At 43.0% G+C, this 20,925-nt stretch overlaps 1 protein-coding gene across 3 annotated transcripts in view; it reads left to right on the top strand.

Moving 5' to 3' along the window:
• Nucleotides 1-20,925, top strand: part of CCDC92 (coiled-coil domain containing 92) — a 214,835-nt gene that overhangs the window by 103,123 nt on the left and 90,787 nt on the right. The window lies entirely within an intron of this gene.

Genomic DNA, 20,925 nt, shown 5'->3' with positions numbered 1-20,925 from the left:
CCTTTTTCCTTATGATGATGCACTGAAAAGAGAGATCTCAGGTTGATTCTCGGCACTCAGGTGGCCTCTGCAGTTACCGAGCATGTTTGCTCTGAAGTTGCTGAAGGGGCCCCGCATTGATATTTATAGAGCCGCCTTTTGGAGTAGAACTGAATTTTAAACTCAAAGGGCCTGATTTGTGCAGCCCTGCGTGTGCAGAATTGTCACGGACTCCTCTGGAGGATCAAGAGTAGCTACAGGATCAGGTCCATAAGACCTTCCTATTATTGGTACTGTTAGGGAGAGCGCTTTTTGGGGGGGACTATAACATTGGGTTTTAAGACTGGGCTGACTGAAAAATTGATGCAAGATCAATTTCATGATTTGTGGTGTGAAAAATCAAACCTCTGAGATTTGTAATGTGCCCTGTTGAATCGGTGAAATTGGAGCTTACAGTATTTGAATCAAATAAGCAGTGTTGCCAACTCTGAGGTTTATCACGTGACTTGCAATATTTTGAGTTGTTCCTTAGAGCTCTAGCTCCTCCAGTCATGTGAATAGAAGAGAACCTCAGCTTTCATATAAAACAAATAAAAACTTAGACCCAGATCCTCAAAGATATTTAGGTACCTAACTCCCATAGTTAGGAACCTATATACCTTTGAGGATCTGGGCCTAAGTTTATAACTCTCATAGCAATGGAGGAGAGCTTAAGAAGATGAACCATAAAGACTCAAAAAGCCAGATAAAAAGAACCCCGTGTTTTTTGTTGGTTTAAAAATGGTGAGATTTAAAAAAAAAAAACTCATTATTTTTTGTGGGCCTGACAAATAACTTTTGAACATGTGATGTTGGCAAAACACCTGTCACTTAAGTGTCTCTGAAAATCCCACCCAATAATTAAGATAGAAATGAACAGACTTATTAGAGATCTTATCCATTCCCTGGTTAGTGCAGGATTGTTCCCTATATTTGCTGCTAGTGCTTTTTTCCAGTCTAATTATAAAAATCCCCAGAGACCGGGATTTGGACTTCATTCACTGTGCAACCAGGCAACCCACATTCATTACATCCAACCATTTCCAAAGTGGTTTATAAATATCCCATGGCAGGCTCCTACTAATTAGAAGACAATGACTATAGCTGTGTTTACATTGCTATGCTTATTAGAAAGAAAAAAAAGTCTCGGGTTTTGTACTATGTGCAACCTGAGATCATACGTTTAAGTGGTGTTTTGATTTTTTTTTTTAAATTGTTTTTAAAGAAATATTTCTTGACGGTGCTTTTTGATTTCTGAGTCAACATAGGCAAACAGTTTACAGCTAGTTCCTGGACGAAGTTACCGATCACATGTTCACTGTGAACTTTCCCTAAGTTTATTCAACTCTAAAAATGCAAAGGTGGGTTAGGGAAAAATGTGTAGCTCAGCAATGAGCCTCGTTCTTCGTAAATGTCACGAAGAGCCAGGACTTGTGTTTCCGTTTCGTTGGGCCAATGCAGATATTGTACGTATATTTCAAGCTACACAATGTATGTTCAGCCAAAACTTAGTCGAGCCGAGATCTTAGCAGGGAAAGTCTTCAGTCTAGATAGACCAGCCACGTTATGGCTTTTGCTTTGGAGTGTGTGAATGTTTCATGATGTTGCCAAAGTCAGCCCTTTACATTTTGCTTGAATCTATGTCGTTTGACAGTGGCTTAAACTCTTTGAACTTTGGGCCTTTACTTACTCGCGTAGGCCTGATTTGTGCATTTGGACCCAAACTCAAAAGGAAGAGTGGTCAGTGGTAAGATTAAATGTAGAATGTGTACTTGTGGAGCCAGAAGAACTTTCCTAGAAAGCACTGGTCGATGGGACTACTTGTGCGACTATGGGTTGAGGATTGGGCCCTCTATTGGGAGGGTACACGGACTTCTACCAGCAGGAGAACATCACATAATTCCAGGAATTCCAGTGCAAACCCTCCCCAGAACAGTGTTGATCTGCTAAGAGGAAGGCTGAGGTAGTGGTTAGGGCGCTAACCTAGGGCTTGGAAGCCCTGGGTTCAAATCCCTGCTTTACTACAGGTTTCCTCTGACCTTAGACAAGTCACCTCTGGCTTGGTGTATAAAGATGCAGAGAGGAGCCTAGAAGGATTTACAAAAACACATAAGCAGGCTAGGCATCCAACTCCCATTGAAAGGCAGTGGGAATTAGGCACCTAACTCACTTAGGTGCTTTTGTAAATGCCAGTTGGTGTCTCTCTGCATCTTTAGGTCCCTAAATACCTGTGTAAATATGGCCCTTAGTTTCTCTGTGCCTCACTTCACCATTTGTAAGGTGGGGAAACCAACACTTCCCTGGCTCACAGAGGTGCTGTGCAGGGAGATATATTATTCTGAGAAACTCAGATACTCTGCGTAAGCACCTAATGTACTTAGGTAAGCACCTAAGACAGATGGTAGCTGAGTACTTCCTGGTTTCTAGTAGGATTGTTTTGTCTCCCTCCATCCCCTGGCAGGAGGTCACTTTCCTACCCTATAAATAAAGAGACCACGTAATAGTCAATCTTGCCTTTCATTCTGAAAGCTGCAAGGTTCATGGTCTTCACACAAACTTCACCCTGCTGTCCATGTCCTTGTTTCCTAATGAGAAACTCAGTGTTGGAGTTTTAACTCACAGAACAATTTTTACGTCAGGAAGTTGGTGTTCTGACAGTGATACCTAAAAATAGTGTCTGGGTCTAGAATGTTGTTCACCTAAGCGGAAAGCCAGGGAAATCAGCTTGGTAAATCAGGCTTTATGGTCATTTTTCATGAGATTGGATGCAACATCAATGCAGCCTTTTGGATGGAAACTGCTTTTGCATCTGCCAGTTAATTTGTGAAAAAAAAATTGCAAGAATATTATCTCCCCATTGTGCACTTCCTCCCTAATACAACTAAAGAGTGTTCTAATAGTTTATTGCCTGCAAGGATTTGAATATCTTTCCTTCTGCCTAGCAGGGTTTCATGTACAGAACCAGATACCATACTTAAAAGAAAAGGAGACTTAATAACATTGATGTTTTTGGAGTGATTCTAGCTGATCTATTCAACAACTGCTGAATTGTTAGTTGAAGAGAAACCACATTGGGGCTCAGCGTTGGCAGTTCTGTTTAGCTGCTGGCCAAGCAGCATTTTTAAAGCATCTTGCTGCTCTTCCAGTGCGATCAGCAAACTTGTGAAAAAATGAGATTTGACTTGATATTTGAGAGTCGTGTCTTGTGATTTGCCCTAACTGCTGGTTTTCTAATTGTGCCACTGATCATAGCGATAGTGTTCTGTTCTCCAGCTGTTTTCTTCTGACCTTAATCACCATTAATTAAGGTTTACAACAGGTTTGCATAGAAGGTATTGGCATCATGTTTACAGAGAGGGAAACTGAGGCAGAGGTGTTGAGTGACTTGCCCATGGTCACAGAGTGAGTCAGTGGTAGCCATGTAGACTATATGTAGTTAAAATCTGTCTACCGCCTAGTCATTATAGGTACTTGTACAGTAAGTAAGAGCAGGTCACACGTGGATTTATTATCCCCTCCCTGGAGAGGGCTCTCAGACTTTGCAGCCTCTTTGGATGGGGAGTGGGACTGTGATAATTTGTCCCCAGTCTCTGTATGACTTGCTTCTGAGAAATAGAATCACTAACTCCTGTGAATTTGCCCATCCCACCAACAGGGCCAACATGTTGGCCAACTCCTTCCTGTTCTCTTACATTTATAATCCCCCTACTTGACACATTCAACAGTTCTTCACACGTTGCTTGACTTTCCTTGCCTTTCCCTGGCTTGTCTTCTTGATTTAGCATCTTCCTCCATATCTGAGCTGGGGAGGTGGGGAAATCCACCCCTTTTGCTGAACATGGTGTTAACACATTGCTACCAGAGCTGACTTGTATCATATCTTCCAAAGAGCAAAGTCGTTTGTTTTTAGAATCCACCAGATTGCTCCAAATGGTACCTTTAGAACATGTTCCATGGGGAGGATCCCCATCTCTTATGGGGGGGTTAATCTTCTCCTCTGGAAATGAATCTGTTCAAACACCATTCCTCATGTTCCAGTTCCTTTGGGTATGATTCTCCATGTCTTGACTTACATTTCCTGCTCCCAGTTGCTATCCCAATTCCATGCTAGGAAAATGGCATATGCTTTCCTGCTTTTCATAAATTACATACATGGCACACGAGGGAGCATGGCAAAACCTTAGAAACTCCAGATACTTATTGCATATAGGATGATGTAGGAGCTGAATGTCCAAGGAGAATGACTATTCCTCTCCCAAGATGATCAGTGTTTACCATAGTCAGTGAAATAGTTTCAGCTATATTACACATAGAGGAAGAATGGGCTTGTGGGTAAGGCTCTGGAGTGGGACTTCGGAGATCTGCATTCAGTTCTTGACTCTGTCATAGACTTCTTGGGTAAATCACTTAAATTCCCTCTGCTTCACTTTTCCATCTGTGAAATGGGGATGACCCTTCCTTTCTCCTGCCCTTTGTCTGTCTGGTCTATTTAAACTGAAAGCTCTTTGGTGCAGCATGCACTATGGAGCTCTGATTTTGGTTGGGGCTGACTAATAACCTACTTACATTATGAATCATCCTATTTTTAAAAGGCAACAAAATACGTCTTTGATCTCTGCCTTAGTCATGTCACGTGCATGTTGAAACCGAGGAAGATGGCAAAGGTAAAGGATAAAAACAGTAATAAATGTACGTGTTCAACTTCCATAATGGAAGTTCTAAAGCTTTTTCACTCAGCTCCATGCTGAAAACACACTTCTAAATGTGCTGAAAAGTCAGGGACAGCAAGCTTTTAAAACTCCTCTTATAAATTTACAGCACCATTTTAACACAAATTAATATTAATGTTGTTTTAGTGCTTTAAAACATTACCTGTCCTAAACTGAACCATGTGAGTTTAATCTTTTCCAATTCCTTTTGGACCACTCTCTTTGCAAGCTAGAAACCTAACTTATCTGTATCTGATCAAAGGCCGGCAATGATAATGTTTAAGCAAAATCTTACCCAAATTCCTGGCGAGATTCAATTCTGAGATAACCATGTACAGATTTCCAAGGTATTTCTGTAACTGATTTTGTATTCAGTGTGTATTTATAAAAGATTTCTGTCACGTACAAGAGGCACGGGGTTGTCCAGAGTTTGGCTTGGCATTTTATGTTGCTCTGAAATTGCTGGTGTTGGTATTTATTTCATAGACATTTTATTGAATTATGTTATGGTTTGGTTAGCTGCACATTTATGAAGATGAGACTAACTGGTCACTTTCTGATGCAAGGAGATTCACCTGATTTGCCTCTAGTGAAGGGGACTTATGAATAAAATAAACATATATTATACAGGCGGGTGTGCATTAGCTACTGATACTACTTGTATCACCCTTTCCATCCAAAGATCTCAAAGCACATCACAACCATAAAGGAATAAAGCCTCCTAACACCCCGGTGAGGTGAGCAAGTATTGTTTACTAAGAGGTGTGTAAGCGACTTGCCAAGGTTATTCAGGAAGTCTGAGGTGAGTCAGAACTAGAACCTGGAACCCTTATTATTTGTATGGCAGTAACAACCCCAATCATGAACCAGTGCTCCGCTGTGCAAAAGCTGAACTCGAAGGCAGTCCCTCCCCTAGAGAGCTTACAGTCTAAATACAAGCCAAGAGCCGACAGGTGGATACAGATAGGTGGGGGAGCACAAGGAAACAATAACTTTCGGGGTGAAATCCTGATCCCATTGAAGCCAATGGGAGTTTTGCCTTCAACTTCAACAGAGGCAGGATTTCATCCTGGAATCTTAGCTTCTCCACAAGGTTAGTCTCCTCCATGTCAAATGAAGTTTCAGTGATACGAATTGTCGAGTGCACTTTTCAAAGGGGCATGTGGCAAATCCTGAGCCCCCTTTGGAAATCCCAGCTATTGTTATCACTGTACACTCATGCAGTAACTTGTGATGCTGCAACTTCATTGTACTTTCCAGGTGTCACTGGATTGGTTCCAAGCTGGCCTGGGTTTGAACAGGTAGCGTGGATAGTAGACGCTGCCCATCTTAATGTGTTGGGCTTTCTTTCTTTAGAGCCGCACTTTGAGAATGAGATGCACCTTGAGAAAAAGAGGGTAACTGGGGATCTTCCTGGCTTTGCACTAATTGGAATGGATACAGTCATTCATATCTTGCCTGAGAGTTGGTGTACGCGCTAAGCATCCTTCATGTTGCAGCTGCCATGTCTAATCACAGTTGTTTGTGTTACGTTTTTTGATGTATGGTTCCCATTTGTGGAGAAACCTGCATGGCAATTATCAGGCACTTCCCAGTGTAACATTTAAGAATTGTGAACCCAGGCTGAAGGCTGCTGAAATCTGGTGACTCAAACAAGGTAACCCCATTTATAAATAATTACAACCCTTCCAGAGGATGTGGACTGAGAGGCCTGGCTTGCCCCAGGAGAATATTTACAAAATTCGGATGTTAGTACAAAGTACATTTATTGGGCTTGAAATAAGCTTACTTTTTTTTTTAAGAGGGTCTAGTATAATTGAATTGGCAAAGCGTTCTCTTTGACATTGATTTTTACAACAGCTTTGCCTTTTAGACAAAGTTTCACATGTTCCTGATTTGCAAAATTCATTGTGAATGTTTTCAGATCTGGTTTCTGTCTATGTTGGGGAGGAAAAAGAATAACACGCAAAATTGTTGCAGTGTAAAGTACAGGTCATGGGCTGAACACGTCTCATATAAGGGATTCCTGCTTTTAAACACCGACCTTTGACTGCCAGTGTTTCAAAACTTTGCTGTCCCTGTCAACTTTTTTTTTTTTTTTTAAGTGATGACCTCTCATGTGAAGGGGAACACATCAACTACGAGCTAGACTTACACACATGGACACAGGATTTTATTGTTTAGAATCCATAGGTCTCTTTGTTCTTAAAAAAAAAAAAATTGACAACCTTTTCCCAGGGAAAACAGTTTCTTGCTTTGTTTTTTAATTAGCTCTGGCGAGTTAGACTAGGGTCTGATCTAAATTCCATGGTCAGTCCAGAGAGGGGAAATGACTTCCACAAGGTCACGGTGACAGAGCTGAAGTGGAACCCAGGTCTCCTGACTCTAGTGCACAATCCACTGGACTACAATGATTCCCCAAAAGTGTGTAGAAGTCTATAATATGTCATCAACGCCATTTACAAGTGGAGCAGAAGCTAAGCCATGTATGCTGAAGGGTGTTCCCAGGGACTGGATCAGTTCAAAAAATAAAATGGCTCTGTTAGAAATTGGTATTATGGGCAACAAACTGTTCATCTTGCTCTACTTCACTGTAAATGTAAGATAGGTGAAATTGCCACATGTTTGGTCTCTGGCGTTCTATCTGGTATGCCAGGAAGGGAAGGACTATATTGAGTTCTGAGTGTGTCTAGCAAGGGACAGGCAAAACACATCACACCGCTCACAACAGGAAATATACCTCGGCCACTTCCCCGTGGATGGCCACCATAGTTTTGCTGGTGCGGATGCTTCCAGGGAGGTCATCTCTGCATATTGGTATCTAAACTAGAGCTGGCAAAGTCCGTGACACTTCTCAGGCAGCAGGGAAACTGAGTGAGAGTTGTCAGTTGAAAACTGCAACGTGGGCATTTATCCCTCCTCCATGCTATTATGGAGGAGACCGGGCAATGATGGAGATGGGCCTGAGCTACAAAATGGATGTGAATGCAGATCAAAGAACTTCCCCAAAGTTTGAGGAAGGGGGCTTGAGTCTGGTGGGCAGGGCTGATTTGGCCCATTATGGACCTTGGGGCAAGCTGCAGAGTTTAGAGCTACCCCTGAACCTTTCCAAAGTTTCTGCCATACACATGCCCCCCCCCCACTCATTCTCAGGGAGTGCAAGTGACCTCTTATATCCATTGTACAAGTGGGGTCAAAGAATGCCCTGTGACCTCAGACACCTGAATAAGAGTGTCCAATTCTAGCCCCAAATGCAAGGAGCTGTAGTAGTTTCCTAGATAATTAGCTCTTCCCTTTTGGGAGCAGTGTAATTAATTGCCTGGGCACAGAATGACGGGTACAGGAACAGGCTGCTACAGAAGATGCTGATACCCAGACACAAAGGTAATACGTTCCCTTCTTGCTACAGCCTCTCCCCTCAGATGGCCACTAGGAATTTACATCAGTAAAAACCTGTTAGGTGTCACCACTGTTCCCAAGAAATGTGGCTAAAACAGCCTTTCTTTGGAGGTAACAAAAATAATTGGGTCTCAAAAGGAAAGCAATTTACCTAGGAAACTCTGAAAGCTCTGGGCATTTCAGCACATCTCAGCTTTTTTTTCTTTTTCATTCAGTCACTGTAGATGGTGCATGACTGTGTACATCTGGTTTTATGGTTAAGTGAATAGCTGATTGAACTGATACACTGGACCCAATCTACTGGAGTAAATAAAAGAGCACTTGAAGGAAGCATTGTTTTCTAACAGATGTGATGGTCCAAACTCATTCCTGGTGCAACCCCACTGAAATCCATGAAATCTACCAGGGCAAGGAGGACATTTTAAATCCATGTCCTCCTTGTTTCGGTAGATTGCAAATGGCAAAATTTGGGGGAGGGGTTACACTATATCGTTTTCTCTTGCTGACCCTATCAGTCGCAACTGTAAAGCTATAATCCTAGGAATTTTTCTTAAGCAGTGACCCAAAATCTGCTTTAAAATATAAACAAATACCAAGGGGGAGGAGGGAAAGAATCCAGAAAATGATGAGACTTTGACTTTGAAGGGGATTCGTATCCCAGCTAAAACTGATCGTACATCCCGTGTCATTTCCTATGCGTGCTGCTTTACCGGTAACTTCTTGGGTTTTGTCTTCACTGCCCCCCCCCCCCCAAAAGTGTGTTTTTTACATCACAATAGTTGTCTCGCTTTTATAACCTAGTGGAGACAGGGCTCTGGTAGTTCTTAGCTCAGTGTAGCTAGTCAAAGTCAACCCTATATCTCGACTGTAACTAGCTACATCCAAGTAAAAACAATAGTGCCTTGTCTCCACTAGGATTTTACACACAGTTCACTGTCTCAATGTAAGAACACACCTTTTTTTTTTTTTTTTCAGGGAAGGGGTAACCGTGGCCATGTTCTTCTGGGGGTGGTAAGTGGCTTTCTTCTGCGTGTGTGGTCACATGCCATGGCCGACGGCGACTGCCTTTGTGAGTGTGTCTTTTTGTGTTTATTCCGTTTGTTAAGGAAACAATAGATTCTAGCTGGCGTGCCTGGTATGAAGTGGTGACAGTTGCTGATTTCTCTAGGAAGTTACAAGGTGCTAAAATAGCCAAAACTCAACAAAGAAAATTCATTTAAAAAAAAAAAAAAAAAAAGGAGAAACTAAATATCTCCCTTATCTGGCCAGAGCCCTAACTAATGACTGTAGGCCTGACCCTGCCACCTACCCAGATGAGCAGTGACTTTACTGGCTATCATGGCTATAAGTAGCTGGTTTGCACCCCATGCTCCCAATTTTCCTTTGTTGTCCCTGTAACAGGGAGCATCTGGTGAACAGAGAGATGACTTCCTGTTCAAGTCTCCTCTACCCACCCCGCCACACACACCTCACAGGTGCTCATGGTTGCACTAACGAGGCAGCACTCCTGAAAGAGGCAAAGAGCTTATTCCAGCCAGACCTGCTAACATGGCTCAGCAAGAGGCAGAGGGAGGATAACCCTGGGTAGCATGCAGCAGGCTAAGCTGGGAGTTGAATTACTGCACTGCAAGGTACTGGGATTGGCTGTCCCCTGTTGGTTTACTAAACGTGTTTAACACAGACGTTTGGGGGGGGGAATGATACTTGACCAGTGTGGCCAAAGAGCAGTTTCATGGACCTACGCTTTCCAGTTGGGCTGATTTAAAAAAGAAACAAACAAACTTAGGAAGTAACCACTGAACTCAGTGGAGCATTTGACTTGATGTCTATTGGTAACCTCGAGGAGCTGTTTTGTCTGGCAGTCCTGCTATCTTTCCAGTAAAGACTTTCCTTAATTGTCTGCCTCCTGCTCAAGTCCTGCATGCAGCAGAGTGCTTTTAGCATGTGCTTAAATTCCCCTAATTTCAGTGGGTGCGACGCATTTACTTAAGTGCACTGCTGAAATGGGGCCCAAAACCCGAAGGGGAGGTTCAGCCACAACTCGGATTGAGGTTGTCCAAGAAACATACTATCCTAGGGTCAGCTATAGAGCAGCTCAACTGATCTCTTCTGCTAGCCAGGTGCCCAACTGTTTTAAAGGGACAGCCCTAACCAAACTTTGAAATACAGGCACGCAGGAAGGGAAATAACATGCAGGTATACATTGAATGACTATGCAGAACAACACATAAATTGTTGGCCTTGCAGATAAGGGAAGAATCATAGAATATCAGGATTGGAAGGGACCTCAGGAGATCATTTAGTTCAACCCCCTGCTCAAAGCAGGACCAATCCCCAACTAAATCCCCAAATGGCCCCCTTAAGGATTGAATTCACAACCCTGGGTTTAGCAGGCCAATGCTCAAACCACTGAGCTAATAAACTGAGCAATGGGATTTCTGCTATAAGAAGGAGTAGGGGGCCATGGGACAGGGTGACTTGCTTACTCTATGTTGTCTGAGGAAAATTTGTGACTGGTTCCATGAGTTTTATGTTTAACAGCTACACACCATGAAGTTCTTGGCTCAGGAAAGCGACATAACTAATGTGCGCTATAAAATTAAAACACGTTCCACAGAGCAGAGACAGGCACGTACGTTAGATAAGGAAATCTAGACTGAAAGAATGGCTGGAGTTATAGCTGCCTTTAATGTGGACCAATCTGACTTCACTTGAGCCATTGCCACATTAGGGCTATTGGCTAATGTATTTATCCTGTGCATTCATTCCTTTCATCTCTGCCCCAGCATTATAAAATATACCGACAGTCACTGCAAAGTAATGTTACTAAATGATTAGTGTAGGTGTCTGAGAGACAGGACACCTGGGCTCTCTTCTTGAATCTGCCACAGATTCAGTGTGTGTCATTGTGAGCAAATCACATAGCCTCTTTGCATTTCAATTTACCCTGCTATGTAATGGGGATTAAATAGCACATGCATGTCTGCCAAATGGGTGTTGAAAAGCTTAATTAATATCTGTAAATTGAGATCCTCTGTTGAAAGGTTCAGCAACATATAATTGCAAAGTATTACATTAAAAAGGAGGGCAAAATCTCTAAAGAGTTCCTGGGGTTATGTAGAGTATAGAATGCCTGTCATAAAGGGATTTAATAACCTCTGTCAGAATTCAAGAAAACCTGCATTTAAACTGATTCAGATTTACATAAATACACATCAATGAAGGACTCTTACAGGCTCCAAGTTACTTCAGTGAAGTTTTTGACAGTTAATTCTTCATTCTTTCCAGTGTATCATGAAATTGACAGACTCGACATTCTTGTCCTTCCTTTTCATAGTCTGAGCAGAACATGGAACCAAATGAAAAGTGCAGGGGTTGTTATTCTGTATAGCTGGCTGAAAGCCCAAGGTAGAGGTCTGTCTGTCTGTCTTTCATTTACTTTACATGTTAACATAATTTCTGACACCCCTGTTCCCATGAAAATGACCAAAAGAGAAATATAATTGCATGACAACAACTTAGTTAATTGCAACAAAAATAGGACTAACTTTACCCTTGGACATTGATATTTTCCAAGCTTCCAGTTAGATGAATGCATAGAAGACAGGGTACAGTGTATATACTGGACACACAATTGTGTGAGAAATTTGTTTGGGGACTTTTCAAAGTCGATTATGCACAGGAGGGGATAAGAACGGATAAAGACACAGAGTCCGCTCTTCAGCTGGCGTAAATGGATGTAGCTCCAATGAAGTCAACTGAGGATCTGGCACACAATGTACCTCTTGGGTATTCTGTAGCCAATTACAAATCAAACTGATGTATGCTGTACTTCAGAGCATCACCACTTGGAAAAAGGTTAACTCAGATTCGCTGCAGTCTCAGTGTTGTGAATTCCCTCGGAGCCACATCAAAGCTCTTTGGTAGGAGGATCTCCGTGCCATGTATGTTCTCAAGCAGTCAAAGGGAAACCAGTCCAAGCTGGGGTACAGTGTACGTTTCCCGGATCTTCTGTCATCTCGAAGGATTAAAAAAAATTCTCTTGCGCACACACAGAATTCATTATAATACAAATAATAAACAATCATAATAATCCGCTCGTCGCTGGTGAAGTTAGGAATTGCCACACTGACTCCCTGTGGTTTTCTCTCTGCAGTGGTATCCTGCTTCTAATTAAGCAGATTCATCAGACTCAAATTGAAGCACTTTGACAAGGCTCAGAATATGTTCCATCTGTGACGGACCATAACACTGCTATCAAAAGGCTTTTGAAAATAAACGCTTGGAGGTCTACTGATGAAAAGCCCTAGTATATCAGTGTTAGCTGATGTTGTAAAGTATTAACTATCACAGCCTGTTCCTTTCTTCTTTGCTCCTATATCTTACATGAGGATGTGGTCTTTTCTTGAAAGCCAGGAAGAGCCCTTTCCTGTTCCAGCCTGAACTCTAATCCCCAACCTGGGGCCACCAAAACGAGTCGGTTTCATGAAGAATCAGCTTAGCTGGCAGAGCCCGCAGCCGCTTATACTAACAGTTTTCACATTGTAGCAGAGGTTTCCTACTCAAATAGATAGAATGGTTGACAAGCCTAGGACCAATTCCAGTCATTCTAATAATAACACCTAGCTGCACCCGTAGAGAGGTTTATAAAGGGGCTTATGTGTCTCCAATATCTTATGTACCAAACTAACAGGTGTTTGGGACCCATTAAGTCATATAACAGGCCTTTTCGTGGTGATGTTACTCCAGAGTATTATAGCTGTCATGAAAAAAGCATTAAAGGGAACTAATTCTAGCCTTGAATTATGAGACCTTCTAGTGAAGGTTTCCCCTGGGTCTTCAGAGTAGATCTTATTTTCAAAGCTTTTCCTTTTTAAAAAAGCCTGGACCACTGTGTAAATGGTGGAAGCCAGTTCAAATGGTTTGATTTATCGCAGTTGCTGCTCTCCTTTGGAGAGTGAAGATAATCATGGGGGTACAGAATGTGCTGATGAACCCACGGTTCTATACTAAGGGTTGGATTCTCATCTCACTATTACGCAGGTGTAAATCTGGATTAGCTCCAGTGAAGTCAGTGAAGTTACTCCATGTTTACATAGGTGTAAGAGAGATCGGCCTCTTGGCCCCAGAGGACTTCATCTCTGTCTAATCAACTGAATGAACTAACAGCAACAGATCTATCCTATGTACGAGCCCAGTAGACTGGATTTTTGGAATCCTAATAAATTTGAAGTGGTTAGTGATACGAAATGTGCCTATGTATTGACCGGAGGAGTTTGCTGGATTTCCTGAGTGACGGTGAACAATACTTGGGGAGAAAGGGATGCGCTTCCTGACATGGCCATAGTGGTGTGACATGAGAGTCACAACCGCCCCAAAACAAGAGAATGAACCAAGGGGGGAGGAGAGGGAAAATACAACAGCTAGCTGAAACTCTTTTATTATTCTAGTGGGAAATCTCTGGGGGGGAGGGATTTTTTTTCCCCCCTTTTCCCCCCCCCCCCCCCCCAAAACAAACACAACTTCCTGTGTAAATTGTTTAGCTTTCCACAACAAAATCAAAACCCGGGAAAATATTTAACCATTTTTGGTAATTTTTAAATCTTTCCCAAACTGAAATTTTACTGACTTGTCCCTGAAAAGGAGAATTTTCCATGACTGGTTCTTGCTCTGGTCAAAAAGCCAAAAAAAGTCAACCAGCTTCAGAACATACACCAGCTCAAACGCCAACTAATCTTCCGGGAGCTGCTCTTGCTTTCCAACGGCTAAGTGTTGCTGGAGCACTAGTCGCCAAATGAACAATCACGTCCATATAACTTCCTTGTTACCAGCTCCGCTGTATTTCACACATTCACACTCTTCACTTCCAGCTGCTCAGTGCACTTCAATGTTTTCTGTAAAGAACCCCGGAGCCCGAGCTATTGACTCCAATGTTGATTTTAAAGTGCTGCTATGATTATGCTTTACCCGTAAGCAGTTAAATGGAATAAATAACATTATTAATTCAATCTGTGGCTGTCTGGCTCAGTGGAGTGCACTTAATTTTTAATATAGCATAATGGAGCTTGATTCCTAGCTACTGGATGGCTTCCCTTAAATTGTCTCTTCAATCATCAGGCAGCAGTGGATTCATTTAAAATGTTGTTCCTTCTGAAGTGCGGGGAGGTGTTTTTTCCCCACTGAGATGGGGGTGCAAATAGCAGACAGGGAACAACTGTTCTGAGTTACTGTGTGAGGCACACAAGATACCAGAACACAAACTGCACACAGTGTGGTATGGAGTAGCTGTGGGATGTATCACAGTGATAACTCAGGGACAAGTCCTCAGCTGGTGTGAAGTGTTATAACTGCGTTGACTTGACTGGTTGAGTGGTACAAGGAGACAGAGTCGAAGAATAGTGCAGAAGGGGTCTGGACCCTGCTCACCACTGATGTAAATTCCTAGAGGATCCATAGACGGTGATGGATTTATACCAACATAACGCAAACTCATAACTTGGCCTAAGGTCTCTAACATGCAGTTGGAAAGTGGAGTTAAAGTAGAGACCCGAGATTTTGTCCACACTGAAATCAATGGAATTAACTTGTCCCAGTGCCTTCTAAATCATCTGGATGCCAAGGTGATTGTGACAAAACCTGCATCTTTTCTCTCCTAAAACTCCCATTCAGCCCTGGAGGAGTCAGTCCATGGCTATGTCTCCTCCGACCCTTTGTCTGATTAGATTGTAAACTCTTCAGGACAGGAGCTGTATGGCACAATGGGGCCCCACTCTCAGCAGGCCCTGTTAAGCGCTCCTATAATAATCTGTATTTACAACAGCATTGTTTTGTCCTGTAGGTCTGGACAACAGGCGTTTAGCCTATATAAGGGCATCAAGATGTAGCTCAGTTACATTGCAGCACTTGGTCATCGAGTTTTACTGGCACAATTGTTCAAAAGAAAGCAAACTTGAAAGCAGGAGTGTTCATGGAAAAATGCATTTTAGATCCCCTTACATAGTTGCACTGCAACTTCTTACACAGTCATCCAATCAGAGAGAAGAAACAATACCTTGTGATTGGGCAGATCAATCGCAATTAAGCACCACAGTCTGAATTTTGAATGTTCCTGTTGAATCCATTGAGCAAAAAATGTGAAAAACTAATTTGTGACCAAAGCCTAGACTTGCAGGAATAATGACCTGCTCACAGATAGTCCATCAGCAAAATGGAGCTAACTCCTCAAATTATCTGTTACGAATCATCCTCTTAACCGTAGTCCCTAGAGTGAGGATCTCACAGTCTCACCCCTGGCAATCTCTATCCCCAGGACAGCAGACACACCACACAAACTGCAAAGCAAAATGCCCTGGATGGCCAGTCAATGAGCATCAGTGTCTGAAGGTTTCACAGAAGAACTTGGGTTTAAAGAGGAGAGTTTGGGAAAAGGGAAGTGGGAAACTGCTCCAAGCTTGAGGTGCACCACGAATGAAGGCCCGGAGTTGGGAGTGGATAAATGGAGGAGCTACCTTTCAAAGATAAAGCCGTTGGATGAACTTGCAAAAGAGCTGTCATCGCGTATTCATCAAAACTAAATTATACATGAGAGAAATTTGAAACCAAATACCCCAAATGGAAGCATGGAGAGCATTACGACAAGAAGGGAGGAAACGATGCAGCTCTTTGCTGCAGAATCGAAACTTATGAGGAGAAAGTAAATTGGAAACAAAATACCAGTCGCGGAGGCAGAGACACAGTTATGACAAGAATGAGAGAAGGAAACAGAGAAAGGAAATCTAGAGAATCGTCTCCTAATCCTGTGCTTTGACTGTAGTCTTTCAACAAGCTCTGACAGACCAAACTATCTTGAGAGGATTCCTTCAGCACTATAAACTGAGTTTGCTTCTGTCGAGACAAAAGTGTATGCATTATTCATCCTGGTACTTGTTCTCTTAGAATGTCGTGCACAGTCATCAGACTGTGGTTATTGACTGGCCAGGATTTCATATTGATGTGCATTGCATCTAACTGGGGCCACACAGAATATAGGCTGTGGAGGTTTTTGTCTTAATTTTCCCTGCATGAACCTGAAAACTCTCCTTATTCTTGGCATGAAATTCTCTGGCCGAGGTTTTGCAAAAGGTCCGGCTAGATAACCAGAGTGAGCCTTTCTGATCTTTTTTTCTATGGAAAAATCCCAGTGTCTCTGAAAAAGGAGCATACGGTTGGTTGCATTATCCATATGCCTGAGTAGAAAGTGCCTCCATTTTAGAGGCAATTATAAAAGAAAAGGTTCTGCGTTTCCCTCCTCCAGCTCCTTTACCTACCTCAGGAACGTGCTATGAGCCTTAATTAATTAAACGAAGGCTCCTATTGTGGTCCTTAATGAGGCACAGCATGGGGAATGAGGGGGTGGTGGATGCAGGCATGCTTATCACCAGGGCCATCCCACCTATGAATACCCAGGCAGCAGAGGCATGCTTAGATGTGGCTCGGACACCGTCTGTTTGGAGGTGCGTGCTCTTTCCCCGTGTCCCCTCCCCCCCTCCCCCAACTCTCCACCATGGCAGCTGCGGTCTGTCTGCCAGGATTGGCAGGCATAAGAGTTATTCAGATCATTGGTCCCCATCCTGCTCCCAGTGAAACCAGTAAGAGTCTTGCCATTGACTTCACTGGGACCAGGTTTTACCTCTTCATTCTTTTATATTGCGATGGTGTGAATGAGCTTCCAACCATGCAACCATGAACTGACTCAGCTGGCCCCACCTTTGCACCCCTTGGCCCAAATTAATCCCTGAGATAGTTCCTTTGGCCTGAAGCTTTCTGCTTTCCCTAAGGTACACACATGTGAGTCTCCACAGGTCAGCCAGACGGTGTCAGTTACTGTTGACCAGTAAGAGACCAGGAGATTTTGAAATGTCTGGTCCTCCTTTGTTGTCTTAGTTTAAGAAGGTGATAGTGGTAAGCAGGCATTTTGGTAGCAAGATTACAATCCGCTCTTGAGGTCGCATTCATGCCTTCCTCTCTTGAACATCTAGTCCTGCATATCTTATTCACGTGAGTCAATGGGATTTCTTATATGAACAGGGGCTATCTGTGTGAAGAATCAGGCACAAATCTATGACCAGTTGGAGGGGAGAAGCATTAATGTGTTGCATAGAGCCACTATATTTTCTTCTCTAATGTACCAATGGTCTCGCATGGCCTAACTGTACGTCTGTAGAACTCAGCATTCGTCGTATCCTTTGGTAAATACTAGGGGCCCAATCCTGCCACACTAAAAGTGCTGGGAGTCTTGCCAGTAATTTCAGTGGGGGCAGGAGTGAGCCCCAGTTCAAGGTCTTTAGACTGTCTTCCCCCAATATAATAGTCATAGTGTGGGGACGAGGGGGGGGGAAATCATGCTGAATTCCCACAACCCATCCTTTGTGTCTTTGAGAGGCAACGTGTGTCTGATAAGAAAAGGGAGCTGAGTCTCAGGATTTCCATGTGGTAGCCTTTACTTCCCTTTTGAATCGCTTTGCCTTTCAGTTCCTCAGGTTCCACTTCTGTAAAACAGGGAACGTAACGTGTGGGGCTTAATGCTTGTGATGCGCTTTAAAATCCTTGGCTGCAAGGCTATATGTGCTGTTAGGTAGGGTCTATAAGCTAGGAATGCTCAGATATACATTTACGCTTGGCAGTGTCAGGACACACAATGCAGAAAAGCCGTGTCATAAATCCACATAATTCCTCCAGCCCCCGCGAGTATAATGCAGACAAATGTGTGGGTTTAACTTGGATGGCCAGAGCAGACGCTTAGCAGCAACACAAGGGAAAGGGCAGATTGCAATGTATGTTCAAAGAAGATCAGAAAACCAAACACCTCCTTTTTTCCTTTCACTGAGAGATGGAAGTTAAATCCACCCATGCCGAGCTAATGCTTCTGTGAGCTGTTATGCTGAGGACTGATATGGTGTTGAGAACTAAAGAAGAATTGGAAATACTTGTACATAATGGATGCTGGCAACAAAGTCCGCTCACATCACTATAGCAAGTAGCACCTTCATACTGGTGCGGATTTTTCCTCTGTGCTTTGAGACTTTCTTCTGACCAGTTGGCAGATCTAGCAGTGACCTCTGTTGCTTCAAACTTCCTAGTCTTAGGCTCTCCTGGCATTTGCTCTCCTGATCAATGGCGTAAACAGCTACAATCACTATATAAATCACCACTGTCGGGATCGGTGAGGTCTCCTTTGGTAAAAGGAGTCCAGTGGGTTGCCAGAAATGCTGTGTTTAAAGTGAAGGAAAATCTGTGTCCCATTATATCTTGAAACGGTATTTATTACTCCTATGCTCACTGGTACTATAAAATAGAGATGGGCCTGAGCCATAGAGCTCAGGTGTGGGTCGGACCCAAAGCTCAGGTGTGTTTAGAGATAGGGCTTTGTCTTAGTCCGTTAATCACAAGAAGGAGCCGCTCTTAATATTCAAATCTGGATTCCAGTTTCGGGTATCCGAAGTTGGGGATCATCTCTAAAATATCCGGGCCAGATTGCAATGCCCTCATTCACCCTGGGTAGTACTTTAGTCCTGTCATAGTCCCATTGGAGTCAGTGGGACCATTTGTGGAGTGAGATACTACTCAAAGTGAGTAAGAGTATTGCAATCTGGCCTGCAATTGTACACCAGGTGGAAGAGGGAGGTGAGTTTTTTTTTTTTTTTTTTAATCCGATGCTAAAAGAAAAGTACAAATGGAGGAGTGCAAATTTCATGGAAGGATTTTGTCCCTTTAACACAAGACTTCTAAGTGTCCATCTTCTTCCCCAGATCTCCCGTAATGCCATCCATGCAGCAAAAAGGCTCCACTTTGCATCAAGAGAACATGTTCATTTCCACTCTCGCAACAACAGTAGCTCTTCCCATAAAGCAAATAGTTCTTTCTCTGTCAGACATGAGTAGCACCAGCAGCTAGTTACCTCGGAACTTTGATCAGGCCCGTAGTCTGCCCTGAAAACAGGCTTTGCCATAATGTAGGGGCTGAATCCAAAAGCCAGCTCTCAACACTCCCAAAATCTGGATCCAGATTTGTGGGCCTTGTACACATCTAGTTTCTATGCGTCTGTGATTGGACTGAGCTCAGCTCAACTCAGCAACTCTTTTTAAGTCTGAATATCATTACTCTGCAAGCTCTCTGGACCAGGAACATTGCGTTTGTACAGTTCCTATCACAAAGGGGCATATTTTTGCTGGGGGGCGATTTTTTGCTTTAGTCCTCTGGGTGGTCCTATAATACAACTGATAAACAGACATAAAACATCCCTTTCCACACTTTCTTTCACTCAGATGCTGCTTTCACACGGTGCAGTTTTCCTATTAGCCTCCTAATTAGGCTTGGTAGACTCAGTTTGGAGGAGAAATAACTCCTTACAGTTAACAATAACTTCTACCCTGTTAAAATGTTGGGATGCTTACAAAAATCCTGTGTGTGTTACTTGTTCAAAGAACTGTGTGGTGAAGTTGGTGGGGAGTTCATAATCAGAAAATGCTGATTTGTCAAAACCAAGCTCTTTTTTTTGTGGGGGATCATGCCAGGGTCAACAAAACTCTTGTTGAGAGGTTTCTCGGAATGTCTGGTGAGGCAGAGAAACACCCTAACCTATCCCCTGGCCCTCTCTGCTTTCCTGGAGTAGCATATAGGCCATATACTCATGTGGGAGACCCAGGTTCAAGCCATTGGTAATTCAATGCCCTAATCACCACTTGATTTCATCCTCATGGGAAAATTTTTGAAATCTGGTTTGCAGGATGGGAGAATCATTTCCCACCCAGCTCTACTGTACATCCACCAGCTAAGTATTCATGCTGAACAGGTCTTTCCCTAATCTCTGCGGGTGTAAAATACGGCTAAATCAGAGTGAGGACACAGGGTGCAGGGCTATGACGACTCAGGCCCAAAAACTCTGGGGCAGATTTCAGTAAAGCTCTGACCACTTACTTATACCAGCTGAGGATCTGCCCCAATGTCTATTTTCATCCAGCTGGCTTTTACCATCCCTGTTGTGGCTTTGATGCTGAGGAACTAAAATCACCTTTGCAATAATTCATTGCTTTCAAAGATCAAATTGCCATGCATGTGAGTTTTAAAAGGCAGCCTGAAAAGTGTGGGCCACCACATTGTGCAGCTAAACAAATTGGTCCTGATCCTAAATCCCATTTCACTTGGTTCCAGTGGCATATAACTCTCCACCTTCAAGGCACATAGTGTGGCTGGGAAAGAGACCTTCCGTGTCAGGCAATCAAACCTCCTGTGAGCTTAGTTGCAAAGATGAAAATGCATCAGTTAGGAAGCAGCCTTCTTGAACTACACTGTGATGTTCACCAGGGTACAAACTGGACATCTGTGTCCCCTCTGTTCTCTAACTTTTTACGCTGCTTTGCTGTGAGAGCAACCACTCCTGACCAGCTCTCACACAGCCTCCAGCATGTAAATTAACCCCAGCAATACTGCAGGAGTGCTTCAGTTAACCAGTCTGCTACCCTTGAATTATACTGTAGAGCAACACAAAGAATTTCCCAGTCCCAGACTTGTCCTCAGAAATGTTTGTCTTGTACTGCCCAGCTCTTTCCTTCTGAACAATACAAGGTCATAGAAAGCCTGTCATTTCATTCATGGGAAATGATATGCACAGACCCTCTTATCTCAAACGCTTCAATCCAAACACACTGGCTTAGATAAAACAATACAAAAAGTTTATGAACTACAGAAAGATAGATTGTTAAGCAATTACAAGTAACGAGGCATAAAATCAGAATTGGTTACAAAGAAATAAAAGGTAAAA

This window comes from Trachemys scripta, chromosome 15 (genome assembly GCF_013100865.1).
Source record: "Trachemys scripta elegans isolate TJP31775 chromosome 15, CAS_Tse_1.0, whole genome shotgun sequence".
NCBI lineage: Eukaryota > Metazoa > Chordata > Testudines > Emydidae > Trachemys > Trachemys scripta.
Note: the sequence above shows the minus strand (reverse complement) of the source record. Positions and strands in the feature narration are given on the sequence as shown.